At 39.3% G+C, this 16,209-nt stretch overlaps 1 protein-coding gene across 1 annotated transcript in view; it reads left to right on the forward strand.

Moving 5' to 3' along the window:
* Nucleotides 1-16,209, forward strand: part of AR (androgen receptor) — a 104,937-nt gene continuing 88,728 nt past the window's right edge. The window contains exon 1 of the mRNA XM_080366243.1: nt 1-16,209. This exon is cut by the window's right edge and continues 16,665 nt beyond it. The gene's annotated coding sequence lies outside the window, so the exon portion shown is untranslated.

Here is a 16,209-nt window from a genome sequence, read left to right on the forward strand (position 1 = left end):
TCCCCTCCCCAAAAGCTGAAGTAAAACATAAAATAGCCAAAAATTTAAATTACAATGATGTTAATAAAATACCCTGATAGCCTTATGACAGATACTTCTAGCACCAGCGCAGTTGAACAGAGTGTACTGTGGTAAAAGTTGCTGCCCTGGGCACTGGCCACATTGCTTTATTCAAATGACCTTTGGTTGCAAAACCATGTCTGCTATGTGAAACGTAAATAAATAAATAAAAGTTTGCAGTGGTTAGTTGATCAAAGCTATTGTTTGTCACTGTGTGCTCAGCAGAAAGCAATGTTACAACCTGCAGAACGGATAGATTTGTTTGTGTGAGGTCTGATGGGAACTGTTAATTCTGTAGCCCAAGAAGCTGAGGAGGAAGAAGTAGATGGGTATCAGTTTTTACTTTGGGGGATTTTTTTCCCCAGTGGTTCTTCATTGTATTTTTGAGGTTTGACTTTCATATGTCCCTTATGAGAATTTCTCAGTGTTAAGTGATAATGGCTTGTATAAGCAGCCAGTCAGAAATGGAATTAAATGTATCACAACTCTGTCTTGTGCCATTATTCCAACATGTTTATCTTAGAAGTATATTCAGTAATTAAAATTCAAACTGGAGCAGGTGTGGAGAAACAATATTAGGATGTCAGGGAAACAAAGATCCTTATATACTGACACCAGAGTTACAAAGTGCAGGCTGACATACGGGCTAGAGGTATTTGAGTTATCTTTAAACTCAATAGCTTGAGGGCTAAAAGAAAGAAAACTCTGTGCATAAATGGGCCCTGTTCCATTTCCTTTTCTAGTAGAACTAGAAAGAAGGAGGAAAAATGACCCAATTACTTTTTATGATGGTGTCTGATGAATTTCTGAATGGGGTTGTGTGATATGGTAATGAAAAATATGAGGAACTATACCTAATGACTTGCAATGTCTCTTGCGGCCTCTCTTCATGGGAATTTGTGGTACCAGTCTCTGCTTTTAATCTAGACTGGGGAGCCTTGAAGCAAGGACTGTCCACTTTTCAAAGGCCTAAAATATTTGAGCCTCACTAGTTCCACAAGACAACAATGATTCTGGAGTTCCTATTCTGTTACATATGCTGGTGGGCAGAAGTGGGCTATCTGTAGAAAGAAAAACATGAATATTTGTCTTTGATGCTGGTGTCCTGAGAGTTTTCACTTGTATTTTTACTTTTTATCAAGAAAAGACATGCATATATGATCCCCTGTAAGATCAGCATGGCCAACGTGTCAGAAGAAATTCAGTTATTATCATCACTTTCTACCCTTGTACCATTGCAAAAATCTGTACCTTGCACCAGTTGCAAAAACTGACAAGAATTGTGCATAGGAAGGAAATATCTGGGGGAGCGTGGAGGGGAAAATAATAATTCTTGCTTTCACATAGCCATGTGACCCTCTGAACATGTCAGGAAACGGAGTTCTTTGATGTTCTGGCTGTAATCTTTGAGTGTATTCACAGCCACAAGTGAGATGATGTACTTTTATCTTTCAGTTTGGGAAGAGCAGAGGAAAAGAATGAGTACGCAGATACTGTGCAGATGGAGTTGTGTGCTTATGTACATTTGGGAGAGAGACATTGTCCATTCTCATGGGCAAAGAGGCTCTTGCTAGCTGACAACAGGGAATGCTGTCTCCGGTACAAGTAATTCAGGGATCAGCTGCTGATCCCTGATGAGGGCACGGGGTCAAAGCCCAAATAATCTAATCCAAAAGAAGGAAACAGTGGAACTGCAAAGTCAGCAACACAATGCCTGTCAGATCTGATACCCACAAATACAATATTGTAAAAGCAAAGACAGACTAGAAGGCAGAGACATGCAAATACAATGCAGGTCATTTAAGAGAAGAATGCAAGGAGAAAGTATCTACTTCTTTCCTTCCATACCACCTCACCCCATCCCCCAGATGTAAGTATTTTTGCAAGTTTTCAGTTAATTTTTCAGGCAGTTATTGATTCCCCCACAAAAATGAACAGAAACTGGCAGATATATTGCATGGGTTGCCAGAGCTGGAAGTGGATGGAATCAGGTGGATTAGCCCTGGGACACAAGCACAGCTGTTAAAGGGTAACTCTCCAAGTGCAGCAGTGCCAGGAGGGGGACACGTGGGTATGGCAGCACTGGACCTGTGGGAATCACTAGTGTCTCTGTGTGTGTAACAGGCAAGTGTTAAAGAACGGTTTGATACTAAGCTGCCACTCATGTCCATCATATCAAGTGCAGTGTAGTGCATAGATCACCGTAGTTTTTGCTTGAAGCAAATGAAACTCATATCTCAGAGATACATCGCTAGAGAGAATCCTGGAAAGAACAGTCTGTACCATTAATTGTGCCTTGTAGAGGCATGACAAAATGCAAGGGCTGAAAACTCAAGTTAGGAAAATGCAATTCAGGAACATGACATCTATTTTTAATAGTGGGGCAGGCAGCCGTTCAAACAGACTATCAAGAGAGAAGTTTTTTCAGTGCTTCAGATAAGTAAACCAGGACTGGAAGCTTTTACAAAAGATGTTGTCTAGTTCCATGAGCAGTGACCAAGCTTGATGAAAGTTTATCTGCACAGGAAGACAGACGATATCCTAATATCCTTCATTGCAGGTGTTACTGGGCAAAATTGGTACAGTTTGTATTTCAGAGTTCAAGTTAGCTACTCACAGCAGCTTCCATTACCCTTGAAGAATACAGGAAGGGTATGGGAGAAGCAAAAAGCAAAGGTCTGCTTTTTTGTGCAATGACTGTTCTCTTACAACAGGCAGATTTTCACCACCATTATAGGACATTATTAGTGAGTATGATAATGGACTTGCCATAACTAGTATAGCTGTGTGAATAAATAAAGCCAGTTAGCATATTCCCATGAAACGTTCACAGTAGATTTTGGTTTCTGTAAGAGAGCATTAATGACTGTGCTAATTACGTAGTGTAGAAGCAGCTTACAGTGACATATACATAGAAAACTGTGATGGCCACATATTGAAATATTCCTTGCCATAATGTTTTTTTGTAAAAGTTCCATATATTTGATGAAATCTGCCTTGTGGTATACTGTTTACTAAGGAGATGGACTATGGTGACTCTCTGAGGAGCCTCAGAGGACCATGATGACCCAGTGACTCAAATTTCTTTCTTGCTGTGTTAGAAGAAGAGAAACTGCGCAACAAAACCCCTCCTTTCTGTGACCAGGCATGGTTGGTCAATCAACCACATACACAGGTCATTAATACATAGAAACTGGGGATTACAAACCTCAGAGTCTTAAGCTAATAGCTTAAGGGGAAGGACAGATGTTCCCCTTATCTGCTGTATTAATTTGTACCTGCGTGTTTTGGAGCCAGTGCAAATAGCATATTAGTCATTCTCAAAAACTATTTGATATCAGTAGACCAAAAGTCTTTCCCAGAATTTTCACTGTCTAGATCACTGCAATCATGTTTATCCATTTTTAGAATCCATTTTTCCATGACTTTTAAGAACTCCTGGCTTGATGCATTTCCTACTTTGTCATGTTTGGAGTGTGGACTGGCTAATGTTGCACCTAGGCAGAGAAAGAAGCAGAATTACAGTGTCTGGAAATACAAAGAACACATGAAATCATCTATTCCTCCATCTGTCTATTCATAGATAACATTGTGATGTTCACTTCTGACAGGATGCTGGATGGATTTTTCACCAATTTCAATAAGAGATAATTCCACTGTCTTAAAAAAAACTTTGCTATGAAGAGTTTCCAGATATTCAGTCTTGACAGTCTTCTCTAGAAGAAATGTGTCTTCTATCCACTGTGCAAGTTCAGTGCACAGTGGTTAGGAAAAAAAAAAAGTCTGCTCTGCCACATTCTCAGCCAGAGAGCTCTGCAGAAGACGCCCTCTGAGAGCTCTCAGAATTGTGAAGATGGGTCAGAGAATGATGATCATGCTCCATTTTCTATGTTATTTAGTGGGCTGAAGGTTCCTGATTTCATCTCGGTTTACAGAATTTGAGTGGTAATTTAAGAAAGGTTGAAAACTGCTGGATTTTCATACTGTAGGTTTTCTTTAACAACATCAGCATATTTCCTTGAAGCCATGCCTACTCTATGTGGATATGGAGTGGGGGAAAATTTGTTTATATTTAAACTTGTTCCAGCCATGAAATTAGTAGAATAAATGAAGATAGAAACAGAAAGATTAGAGAGATTTTAATTTGGTACAGACATCATTATGGTTTATTTGCTTTTTGATCTTGGAACTTGTACCATCTCTTCATAATAAAAATGGTCTACAGCAGCTGCAGAGAGCAATGGGGAGATGAAGACAGAGCCAAAAGCAGTAGAAACTAAGTAGCCTGGGACAGGTATTAAAGTCAGGAGCAATGGGCCACGTCAACACACTGTTGACTTTGACTGATGTAGATGGAAAGTTGCAGATCATGCGGAAAGGAAGTCAGCCATGAGAAGTATCAGGAGGCTTTCTGTCATTGTTTTGTGTTACTACTCTCTGGTCAGACTGTGTCTTCTGCACTTTTTTTGGCATTGGTTCGGAACAAATGAATATTTGCAGCTTCTGCTGTTAGGATAGAGAAGGCGATTCTTAGAGGCTGTCACTGCACACAGAATATACAAATATTCTTCTTTCTTGCCTCTTTCCCCCTGTGTTCCTTACAATTCATTTACAGCTTAAGCACAGCATTAATGCAGCATTGTTTTTAAAATATTCTGGGTTCACAGCATTCTAAAACATGCCCGTGAATGATCTTTGCTTACAGTTTCTCACATCTGTGCTTACGTATCTTCCCTAAATAGTGGTGCTGTTCTGAATAAGTCATTTTACTAAGGAAAAAATAAAAAGGGTTTATCAGGATAGTCAGTGTTCGCTAATGCCTGCAGCAAATTAAAGCACTGACTCACAGCTGCTTTACTTCAGTTTTATGCCAACACAGCTTCATCGTGAATGGGAAAGGCAGGAGGCTTTTCCTACTCTTGCCACTGAACCATTCTTTCACCTCTGTTGACGTGCCCAGGCTTTCCATGTTATGTTTCTCAATTATCTCCCATTCAAAGGGATATATTTCCTCAAATTATTCAAGGGATGTTTAACCAGTTCAAGTTTGTGAAGTACTTTGTCATTCTTGTTGGAAAACCTCTGTGTAAATGTTGATGCCACCCCTAAATGTTTTCATCTTTGTAGTATCTAAACTCACATGACTTCTGTTTCCTGACACTCCACCCCCCGCCCCCGCCCTGTGTTTAGTCCTGTATTTACTGAGCATATTCACCAAGCTTCATTTAGAAAGTTTGATGTAGTTACAAACATGATTGTGAGAAATTGTATTTCCTTGGTGTTTCATTTTATTATCCTTTGCACATATTGGAAAGAAATGCCAGGTCAGTTCTGGCTTTAGAACAAGGTTTGCTTTTGTTTTCAGTGAAACTAACATTCCTCTTCCTTTTAATGTTATCTCTTCCAAGTCTCAAGAAGCAATTAGCAGAAGTTATTTGTCTAGGCTTCTTTACACCCTCCAGGGAATTTCAGTAAGCTGTCCTACAGTACCTTGGGGTGGTGCTGGTGGTGGTTGTTTCCTTTCAAAAATCAAAATCTTTTCTGGCTTGGCTATATAAAGGATTCTCTGAGTACAGATTTGAATGTTTATGAAAACATATTATCAGATATGAATAGGTGATTGGAAACCAGCTCAATGCCTGGTACCTTGAGAACTGCAATCATGTGGACTAATTATGATGCTTTCATTCATGTGTTTAGGAGTCATTAAGTAAATATTAATATTATGCCTGGTTTACAGTTAGTCCAAGCAACTTGACCAAGGCCAACAGTGGAGAAATGGATTAAAAGTTTTACATCTGGTGAGTGCTTGGAAGATAATTAGAGCATGTACTAGGACCTTGCATTTCCTTGGCATTTTGATTTGCAATTCAGGTGAAGACTTGCCCAATACTTAGTGAGCAGCATCAAAAGAAGTCATGGTTTGAGCTTTAAGATCTCTGCCAGAAAAAATCCAAACAAATGAACTCTCTTCAGTGCTTGACAGCTTTCTGCCAAAGAGATAATGTTCTTTCCATTCTTCATTAATATCCTAGAACAGTCCCAAGCTGATGATTTGGAAATATGTAAAGTCTCTGAACTTTATTCAAGCAGCTGGAGTTTGCTGCAGGCTTCAGTGAATATCTAGATCAAGGAAACAGTTTCCCAGCAGTACTTCTCCAGTCAGGTCACTGTTATTTTTTGATTGATTAATGCTTGCAGTTGAAAAAAAAATATAGATTACAATTGCGTAATAGAGTTTATTAATTTAAAAGCACAAGCTGGATGAAGCAATGCGTACAAAATAACTCTTTCCCAATAATCCAAATATCTTAAAAGCTCAAATGCCCTTTCAGCATTAAAATTCTCCACCAACATTTTCTCATGCATATGATTGAACTCCACCCATGGAAAGCAGTACAGCAGGCACAATCAGTCCAGGGGAACTTACCGCAGCAATGAATTAGTCATGGCTCCATCATTTCAGAGGTTCAAGGAGGAGGTTATTAATTAGGTCTCTTTGTTCTGTGCTTTGCCTGAGACAAACTTAGGTGATATTGGCAGCCTTTCCAGCCTTCAGTTTTCCAAATTGACAAAAATCTTGATGAATGGGTGCTGTTATCCCTTGTTGCTGCTAAGACATTAGCTTCTGTTTCACTCAGACACTCAGGTATTTTTTGATACCAGCATTGTTTTCTTGCTTTGCAGCAGAGAGAATATACAGTAGTGATGATTTCTCTTTACATTATAGCCTTTTTTCCAGTCTTACTTATATACTGGCTGCTTTCTGATATGATCACAGTCTCTTGTGTGTAGATGGCTCAGTTACTGTTTTGGAATTATGTGTGATCCCCCTTTGCTTTGCACACTTTGGCATAAAAATATGAGGGATTTACCTGAAGAAAAGAGAAGACAACATCAGCACACGGCCAGCTGAGGTCTGAGAACTGCAGGGGTAACGAAGTGTCTGCAGGCATACACAAAGAGCTTCAATACCCACTAATAATCATGGTGTTCTACTTTCAACATTGTGAGTTTGGGTATATGATTTAACATCTTTTGACAATGTAACAATATGAATAGTTTCAGAAGTATCTAGCCACAAAAGCTGTATAATAATCATGCTTGCATCTCACTTCAGAGCAGATTCCTCTAGTTACATGTGAGCTAGGTTACATGTGAGCTAGGTGGAGGTCATCAGTACAAATGCAGAGTACAAAATTGCAAATAGGAAGAAAGTGCTAATGTTTGGTATTTATGAGTAAAACTTTCTCAAACAATAGTCAAGAGTTCTCAGTGGAACTAATTTTCATTATCTTCTGAATCGTATGCTCAGAGCAATACTTGCTGGGCTTCTTTAAATTTCTGCAAAAAAAAAGATTTCATTATTTCTCCAGTCTAGTTTTTAACAACTGTAACAAAACACTTTAAGTGACTGTGTGCATTGTGCTCATCACCTGACTTTTTGAAATGCCTGACTTTTAAAAAGACATAGCTCCCAAACCAAACAAAAAAATCTGAATGCAGATTTATAGGAAAGGGAGCAATTGCTTTACCTTTTTTGGAATGCATTCTTGTAACATGCATGCTTGGGGACCTGAGCAGACCAGGCTGGTCCAGGAACCAGGCAGGTGATATTTCTCTATACCTTTGCCAATGAACATCTATCTTGATTGGTTCCTCCACTCTAGAAATCCACAGATTTCTAGAAATCCTGCCTTTTTACCTGAGGAATCTTTAAGCTTCTGTCTTCCTAAATACTGTTAATAATAAGACTTTGTGATACTAATACTACGTAGCTGGATATACAAAGTTGTGAAGAAATCTTTCATCTGTTTGAGTCTTAAGTCAGCCTGCAGTGGACCCATGTCCCTAAAATTGTCCTGACGCTGTCCTGCTTACCTTCATCAAGATGGAAAGTTTTGAGTTTGTTTTGCATCTGTCTGTCCAAATGCAGGTGATATCATCTCATGGACAAATTAATGAATGATTCAGATAGCTAGAAGCCAAGTCATTTGAACTTTTCTACTAGCTTCCATCCAAAAACCACAACATACTTAAAAAAGAATACTTGTAAATAAAGACTCTCAGTCACTACCAAAGCAAAGGAATAAATAATGGCTCTTTTACAGATTAGAAGATAATGTATCAAAACAACAGCATGCAGCATATTTTAATATTTTGCAAGTGAAGACATACCAAAGAATCACAGAATGGTTGGGGTTGGAAGAGAACCCCTGGAGATGATCTAGTCCAATCCCCTGGCCAAAAGCAGGATTAGCTAGTGTAGGCTGCCCAGGACTACGTCCAGATAGGTTTTGAATATCACCAAGGATGGAGATTCTACAGCCTCTCAGGGCAACTTGTTCAAGTGCTTGATCATCCTTACAGTAAAAAAGTTTTTACTTAGGTTTAAATGTATTTTAGTTTGTGTCCTAAATCTATATCAGTTATAAGTACATGCCTTCTCTTCATGTTCAGTTATGGAAGACAAGATGGAGACAAATAAAGCAGCACATTTCCCTGACTCCTTGTCCTTTGGCCCGAGCATCAAGCAGCTGCTCTCTTGTTTTTCTTATTTAACTGTCATTGCTACTAATATTAGAGACAAACTATTAGCAGACATTTCATAAGATGTCTTCTGAGGCAGAATGCCCACTGAGAACTACTGAAGTTCTGAAGGCTCTGAAATAAAGACATACAGAGGCTATATATCAGACAGCTAAAAAAAAAAAAGAAAAACAAACCAGAGACAAATACAAAAAGATGTATCGACTAGTAGGCTTGTCACAGTGCTGTGACCATTTCAACAGCTTTATTTATTACTAGCATTTTGGAAGGAAAGGCAGAAGTGTAAGCCAGAGAATGATTAAAGAGTGAGCTGGGGAAGTTCAGACTCCTTCAGAATAAATCTGAGTAATGAACAGCCTTTATTAAGTCTGTTTAAAGGCAAAGTAAGAAGGACAAAAGGTAAAGCTACACTAACAATTACCTATGAATTCTGGTTTGTATTTGTGACTGTGGCACCCAGCTACGCCTATGTAAGATTTCTATACTTGCTTGCAAAAACAAGTACTTTCCAAGACCATGATTTCTGCTCAAGCAGGAGGTAGATCAGCCATTGTCCGCAGCTGTAGACAATCAATATGCACTGTGCTTGAAAATACAGATAGTTCTTCCCAAGGAAAGCTTACTCCAAGCTGAATTCCTTACTCTGATATCTTCATATCTTCTGCCAGCATCAACTCCCCCCAATGCCAGCCTCACCTGCCACTTCTGCCTGCCTGGAAATTTAGCTTGTAAATCGCTGTTGTGCATTTAACCCTTATTTTCCTTACTGAGTGCAAGCCCACACTGGGTTCAGCAGATCCAGACTGGTTCCTTCTTTTCAGTATAAGCAGGTGCTTTCACTGTGCTGCCTGAGGAACACAGTGCTCCTGGGTCATGTGTTCCCAAGCTCAGCATGTGCCTTGCTTCTAGTCACAGTAGCCCAAATAGCCACCATGCCTTGCCATTTAGAATGAGCATGCAGAGCTGAACATGCCCTAGTGGGAGTGCAGTGTGGAATGTCTCAAACATCGCTCTTCTGAAGGCAAAGGACGCACACTAGAGGTATGATAAAGCTCAAGATATGTCCTTGCTATTCAGAGTACTGCAAGCATTTGTCAGTGCTCCACAACCTCAGTCCACTTCAATTTCCCCGCTAAATTTTTTCACCAAGGGGAAAAACTTCATACTACCATATCATTTTGTGCAAATAAAACTGCATCACTGCTTATGTCTTGCCCTGTATTATTGTGGTCTGTGGCTCCCAGGTAAATATTTTTGCAGTGGGATCTCAGGGATACCTGATTATTATAATCCTGAGATTAATTATCAGGACTGGATATGTTCTGCCGTTCAGTGATCTGTTGCTCAGGGGCTTGCAAAACTACTCACTTCTGATTGTTTTCAGACAAATGCTCTCACTCACCACAGAAGTTAGTAGTCACAAAACCCAAAAAGAAATTATGTTGAGGTGCAAAATCCCCTCCAGAGAAGTCATAGCTCACCAGGTAACATACAAAAAATAAGAAGGTTTCTATAACATGCTGCCTACCTGACAGAAATCTTTTAACATGAAACCACTTGCATATGGTACCAGACATTTTTTCAGCTGAAGAGGAACATCACTCATGTATCTACAATGCTACACAATTTCTTTCATGCTTCAGTGTTGGTTAAGCTCTTGAACAGAAGGCTCCAGTTCACAGCATTTTAACATCAGGGTGTAATCACAGAGTTGTGTCAGCTCTCATCAGATGATGGAGCAAACTTCAGAACAGCCTAGAGGTTGTGTTTTGTTAGAGAGCAGTCACAGCAACAAGACTGGCAACTGGGCTCTTTTAGAGTTCAAGTCAGGCACCTACTTGGTAGTGAATACAGATGCAGATTTGCAAATTACATTACGTTCAGAGGTACTTGGAACTCACTTTTCCATTTGAGTCTCTCTCAAACTGTTTGCCCACAAACAATGTCAAGTTTCCATGACACATGATATTCTCAATGTGATTTAATGCATATGCTTAAGCAGAAGCAAGTATTTGAATTACTGGGTTTGTTTTCCCAGTTCAAACTTTCATCCACTTTTCAGACTATGACCATATGTTTTGTTTTCTCTCCCTGTTTTTCTCTGACTTGCACTATTACCTACTAAATTTACAGCCTGTTTATGCTGATCAGCAGCTTTAGAACCTGTACATGGCTCCCATCCTCCAAGTACTTGGATGAATCACTCTTCTTTGCAAGATACCTCTTGCTAGTGTTCCAAAATACCAACCAAACTGTAATGTTTTACTTATCCTATTTAATTTAGTAGTCATTTTGCAGTGACTGCAACCCAGATAAATTATGGTATTTGCTTATTTTTGCATTTGTATTTATTCCTGAGCTTGGGCTGGATATTTTTCGCTGTTCCTTTCAGAACTTTAAGTGGGAATCCAGTACAAATTTAGAAACTGGATTCCAATTATGGAATTTCCCTGAACACAGTAGTATTTCTCATCTAAGCCACAAAACTCCTCTGACCAGAGGAAGAAAATTCTCTGTTTTCCTCTGTAATTGCATATACCTCACAGTGCCCTGTGGGACCATGTTCTGAATCTTGATAGAACATCATGAAGTATATGACCTTGCTACCTTTTTTTTTTGTCAGTATTTTAAGACCAATGCTGGGTCAGGCATCTGAGGATCAAAAACCCTTGAGGGTTCTGTCTTCAGAGCACCTCTATAATAAAAAAAAAAATGATGATACACTGGGAGAGGGAGGAGAAAGGCTGTTTGATCTATACTGTATTATTAAATGTGTTATTCCTATTTGGTAGTTTGTCACATGTGGCTTCTATAAGAAGTCGTGTAAGTCACCAACTCTAAGATTAACAAAACTTCTGGATCTGTATATCAGATAGTTTCAGAAATGCTGCAAAGTCAAGAGAATTTTGTTATATATGTTACAACCTCTTCAAAGGAGCATGTCCTTAGAGTTGTATTCAATTAATTTCTTAATCAAAAAGACAACAGAGAAAAGAGAAAAAAATTAATAAACACTTCTTTGTGTAGTATATATGGCCCATTCCTGCGTAGTCTCATGGGGAAAAAAGAGACAATGGCTGGAAGTCACTCCAAAGTCAGCAGCTTGAGTAAGAAAAAGGGACTCCTTTTTAACAAAAAAATGATTAAACCCTGGGACAGACAACATCAACAGAGAATGAATTTTTCATTCTTGATGCTATATTCGCACTAGTTTTCTTTCTGGACCATGGGCTGAACTTAAGAAGATGTTTTTTCAGCAAATATGAGTTGCTGAACTCAATAGAATAAGATATACAGAATACCTTTCCTGATCTTGAAGATTAGGAATTTATGGTTTTTCATTATGGGAACGGTATATTCTGAGTTCTGGATATTTTTTTCTATCACTGTTTCTCACAGAATTTTTTAAAATAGAGTTCCACAATAGATTAATGAAAAAAGGCAAAGAGAATTCTTCAAATATATCCCAGCCTATCTAACACCCTTTTTAAAAGGAAGACTTCCTATGCCTTCAATGAGAGGAAAGGCATAAATATTTCTAATGTTAAATTTTAACACTTTATTGTTTCTTGTAGGTGAACAACTAAATTTGCAGAAACCTATGCATGGTTAAGCATGCAAGTCTCTGGAGCAGGCTGGGGGCCATGTAGATGTTTGATGAGCTGCAGGGTAGGGCAGCATTTTTTAAAGGATATTATTTGCCTGCAGAGACTGATGCGGCCTGGGTGAGACCCCTGTCTCCTCTCACCACACTTACACTCTTCTTCCCTTTGTGTAGGTAGGAAAAACCGTGTTTCAGGAGAAGAAAGAACATTCAAATATCAGTATGATAAACTTTTCTGTCTACCCCTGTCACTGTCAACCCTTGCTGAAGTGCAAAAGCAGTGCTCAGCTATTAGCTCTTTTATTTCCAGTTTCTGCAGAGGATATCTCAGAAGAATGTTTCCCTGCCTTCCCTGCCAATCCCATGTTCAGAAGGAACTATGATAAGTTTCATGGACAGAACTTACAGTTGACTGCCGTTATATTTGATCTAAGGACTATATTGATCTAGAGACTGCATTAAGCAGCAATGAAATTTTTGTGTAATGGTTCTGCTTTCCAAGGTACTGACTTAGAGAAGTAGATGAGTCTAGAGTCTATGTGCAGCCCACATGGCTGGATCAGGAAGAAGACTTGTGTGTCAAGCTGTCTTTGTTCATTATCCTTTGCAAGATTAACTATAAAAAAAAAGTTTATTATCCTCTGAAGAATTTACATCATGACTGGAAGAAGCTGCCATACCAAACCATATCTGAGGCAAATCTCTATCTGGAACAGGGTGCTCACCCTCTGTGCTCTAGAGTTTCCTGAAGCTGAAATCCAACTTCTTTCGAATTCGTGAAGGCATACAAAATTTTCAAGGGAAGTTCAGATCCTATAAGAAAAGTAACGTACATAGTCTGCTGTATGTAGCGCTATTAAATATGCAGCACTATTATGTGTGTAGTATGTCTATAAATGCTTGTGTGGCTTTCCTTCTGTTTACATCAGCTGGTACCAGGGATTTATAAAGGGTGTGAAGGCCACCAGTTGAATACTCCTGCTCTGGAGAGGAGCCTGTCTAGAAATAAACACCTGGAGTGTTTCCTTCAGACGCAGTAACAAGGCATTCCCGATGGCAGTTACATGTGGTTCTCACCATTGAGCTGCATTTTCTCTTTTTTATTTCAACAGAAATGTCTTTCTTTGCTTCTTTGCTCTCTGTTCCTGCTGTATGGCCTTGCTGTGACCACAGGCTGCCTTGACAGAAATCACTAGCTGAAACAATGTTCTTTGCCAAGGTTGTCTTTATTTAGACAGGGGTTCTGCTTTCTGAATTTTCTTGTAGGAACAAAAAGTGACCATGCTGCACCTCAAATTGTGGAGGCTAGATGGTGCACTCAGGGGCAAGTGCCTTTGACATTCCTACCTTGTTTAGTTTCTTCTCTCAGTTTTGGAGAGGGAAAACAGGAACTTCTGAATAATTTAGGAGTGTAACAGGCAATAAGGATTTTTTTTTTTTTTGCTTTGAATATAAGCCTCGGTTGTGAAAAATCCTCCTTGCTACTAAAAGAAATAGTTAGGACAGTAGCCTGAGCTTAGACATCTCCCCACTGTATGCTGGAAGACAGAAGACTGCAATACAACTAGCATATGTGTTGAGTACACATATTGTAACTGTTAGTATTCCAAGAGAGCCCAGGATCTAACTCAGATCAGCCTTTTCGAGGCACTGTACCTGTGGACAGTGTTTATACTGCAGAGTGCATTCAGAGACAAGAAAAGTTACAAGCTGGAGGTTAAAAGAGCAACAGAAAACAGATTTTCTCAGGCCAGTGACAAAACCAGGCATGGAGTTTTGGTTTGTGTTAAACTAACAACCTTTCCTGAATTTATATCAAAAGTGCATAATAGATTGACCTGGGTTTAGTATGTCGAGTTCTGTACATATTGGTAACATTTTCTAATTAGGTTTCAAGACTAAACTGAAGAGCTGAGGTATGAAGTTAATTGTGTATAATAGAACACTTACATTTTTTAACTGGAAACAGAATTCAGAGTTGTGTCCCTGATACTCAATACGCGCTGAGAATTCTGATGAATCTGTGCAGAATGACAGAAAGAGGATCTGACACGGGTGTTGGTTTCATATCCCCACACAGAGTATTTGGGATGAATATTTCATCAGTTCAGAAAGGTCTCGAGAAATATGCATGATAAAAAGTATCAGTTACTTTGAGAGAGGTTAACATCTATTTAGAACAGAGTCCATTTCATGGCACTTTCAGCTAGATAAATTCAGGCATCTTCCCTCATTTCTCTGCTGTGAAACAGTCCTTTCACAGAGGTGGAAAATGGAAGCCTCAGACAAAAAAGATGATGTTTGGTCAGATCAGCCAACTAATGTTGCTGATAATGCTGCCTATTTAAGATTTTGATGTGCTGAAGAGAGATATTTTGTGGTAGACAAGTGATTCATAAGTCTGGAGCAGAATCTCAATAATGGGACGGAATAGCTCTGTTACCTGTTTCAGTCTCCCTGGTGAAGTCTGTCTGTCTGCATTGCACCTTGCCTGTCAGTGGGATTTATAAATGCCCCTTGCAGAAACAGTCTTCCTACTGTGATTATGTGATATATGTGACAGAAGTTCATACCAGCCTATCCATAAACATTAGTGTACAGTCATAAGAGTGACAGTGTTACAGTCGTACAGTCACAGGAAATCATAAAGCTGGGACTCCCCTTAAATACATAATTTGCTCAGCTGCATGCAAAAATCAAGGTAGAAAGGCTATTTTTACCATTAGCTTTGCTGCAACTAAGTGATTAGGGTAATCATGTGCATGATTTTGCTTTTAAATATTCCTAAATGGAGGTTTGTGACATGCTGGGTCAGTTATTTACTGAGGGCTCACTAGACTTAAGGACATGCCTTGGTGTCTCCTTCATGCTTACTCTACTTGAGAACCAGTCCCATTTGGTGTTACTGCCTGTCGACTGGTGTGAAAACTTGAAGTAGTTGAATTTATAAACAACTAAAACACTCTAATATTCAAATTCTGTAATACAGGCTCTGCTGGAACATCTATTGAAAAGATGAAGTTTGCATTTGTTTTCCTGATTTGTATAACCCTGAGATATCATCCACATCATATAGAATCAGCAGAATAATCCCCCAGAACCAGTAGTGATGTCCAGTCTCCTCTTGATGTGTGTAATGTGGTCGATACTCCAAATGAGTCTGAAGGAACTAGTACTCTCTTAAGTGAAGTGTGTTAAGGCAATGATACGATCTGCACCTTACCAGGCATTAGTGAACAAGGTATTTTCAAAAGTGTGAACTTTTAACTGAAGCTTTTCCTTCCCATGTTGAATGGATGTGTAATACCTTTCCTTTATGTGACTACTTCAGTGCCTACAAGGGACTGAGGTCACATTGCAGATTTTCACCTCCAATGAGTCATTAGTATGTTCTCCAACCCCTACAAATACACTTCTTTCACAACACAGTTAGGTTTTAACTTCAGGGCCCCCCCCTGGGAATAGCCCTTCTCTGTCAAAAAAATTGGAGGCAGTGAAAAGATCCTCACACCTGCATGTGTATGGGCATACACACACAGACAGCATGACGATTAATTTAATTTCCTTAGGAAAAGAGGTTGAAAAAGAGGAAGAGGAAGTACCATTTGACCTTCCCGAGTTAGTGATTTATGCAGTAAGCAAACATGGAATTAATTTGGTTTGTACTCCAACACAAAAACAGAATTACATCTATGTGGGGCTTTAGACTGAAACACAAATAGACTTACAAAAAACACAACAGACTGAAAAGCAAATGGCAAAAAAATACCCAGAAGGAACCTTGGTTGCTCAGTAATACTCCCCAGGAGAGCAGGCTCCCCAGCCAGCTTGCTGTCTGTGCTCTGCCTAGGCTCAGATGTGAAGGCTTACGTAAACAAGGGGGGGTCCAAACTACCAGATCTAAGGCCTGCCCCTTTTCTCTCTTAGTTCTGGAGCTAGTTGCTTCAATTCTGTGCTGACAGAATGAACACCTAAAGCAAAAAACAGGCGAGAAG

This window comes from Falco punctatus (genome assembly GCF_963210335.1).
Source record: "Falco punctatus genome assembly, chromosome: 15".
Taxonomy (NCBI): domain Eukaryota; kingdom Metazoa; phylum Chordata; class Aves; order Falconiformes; family Falconidae; genus Falco; species Falco punctatus.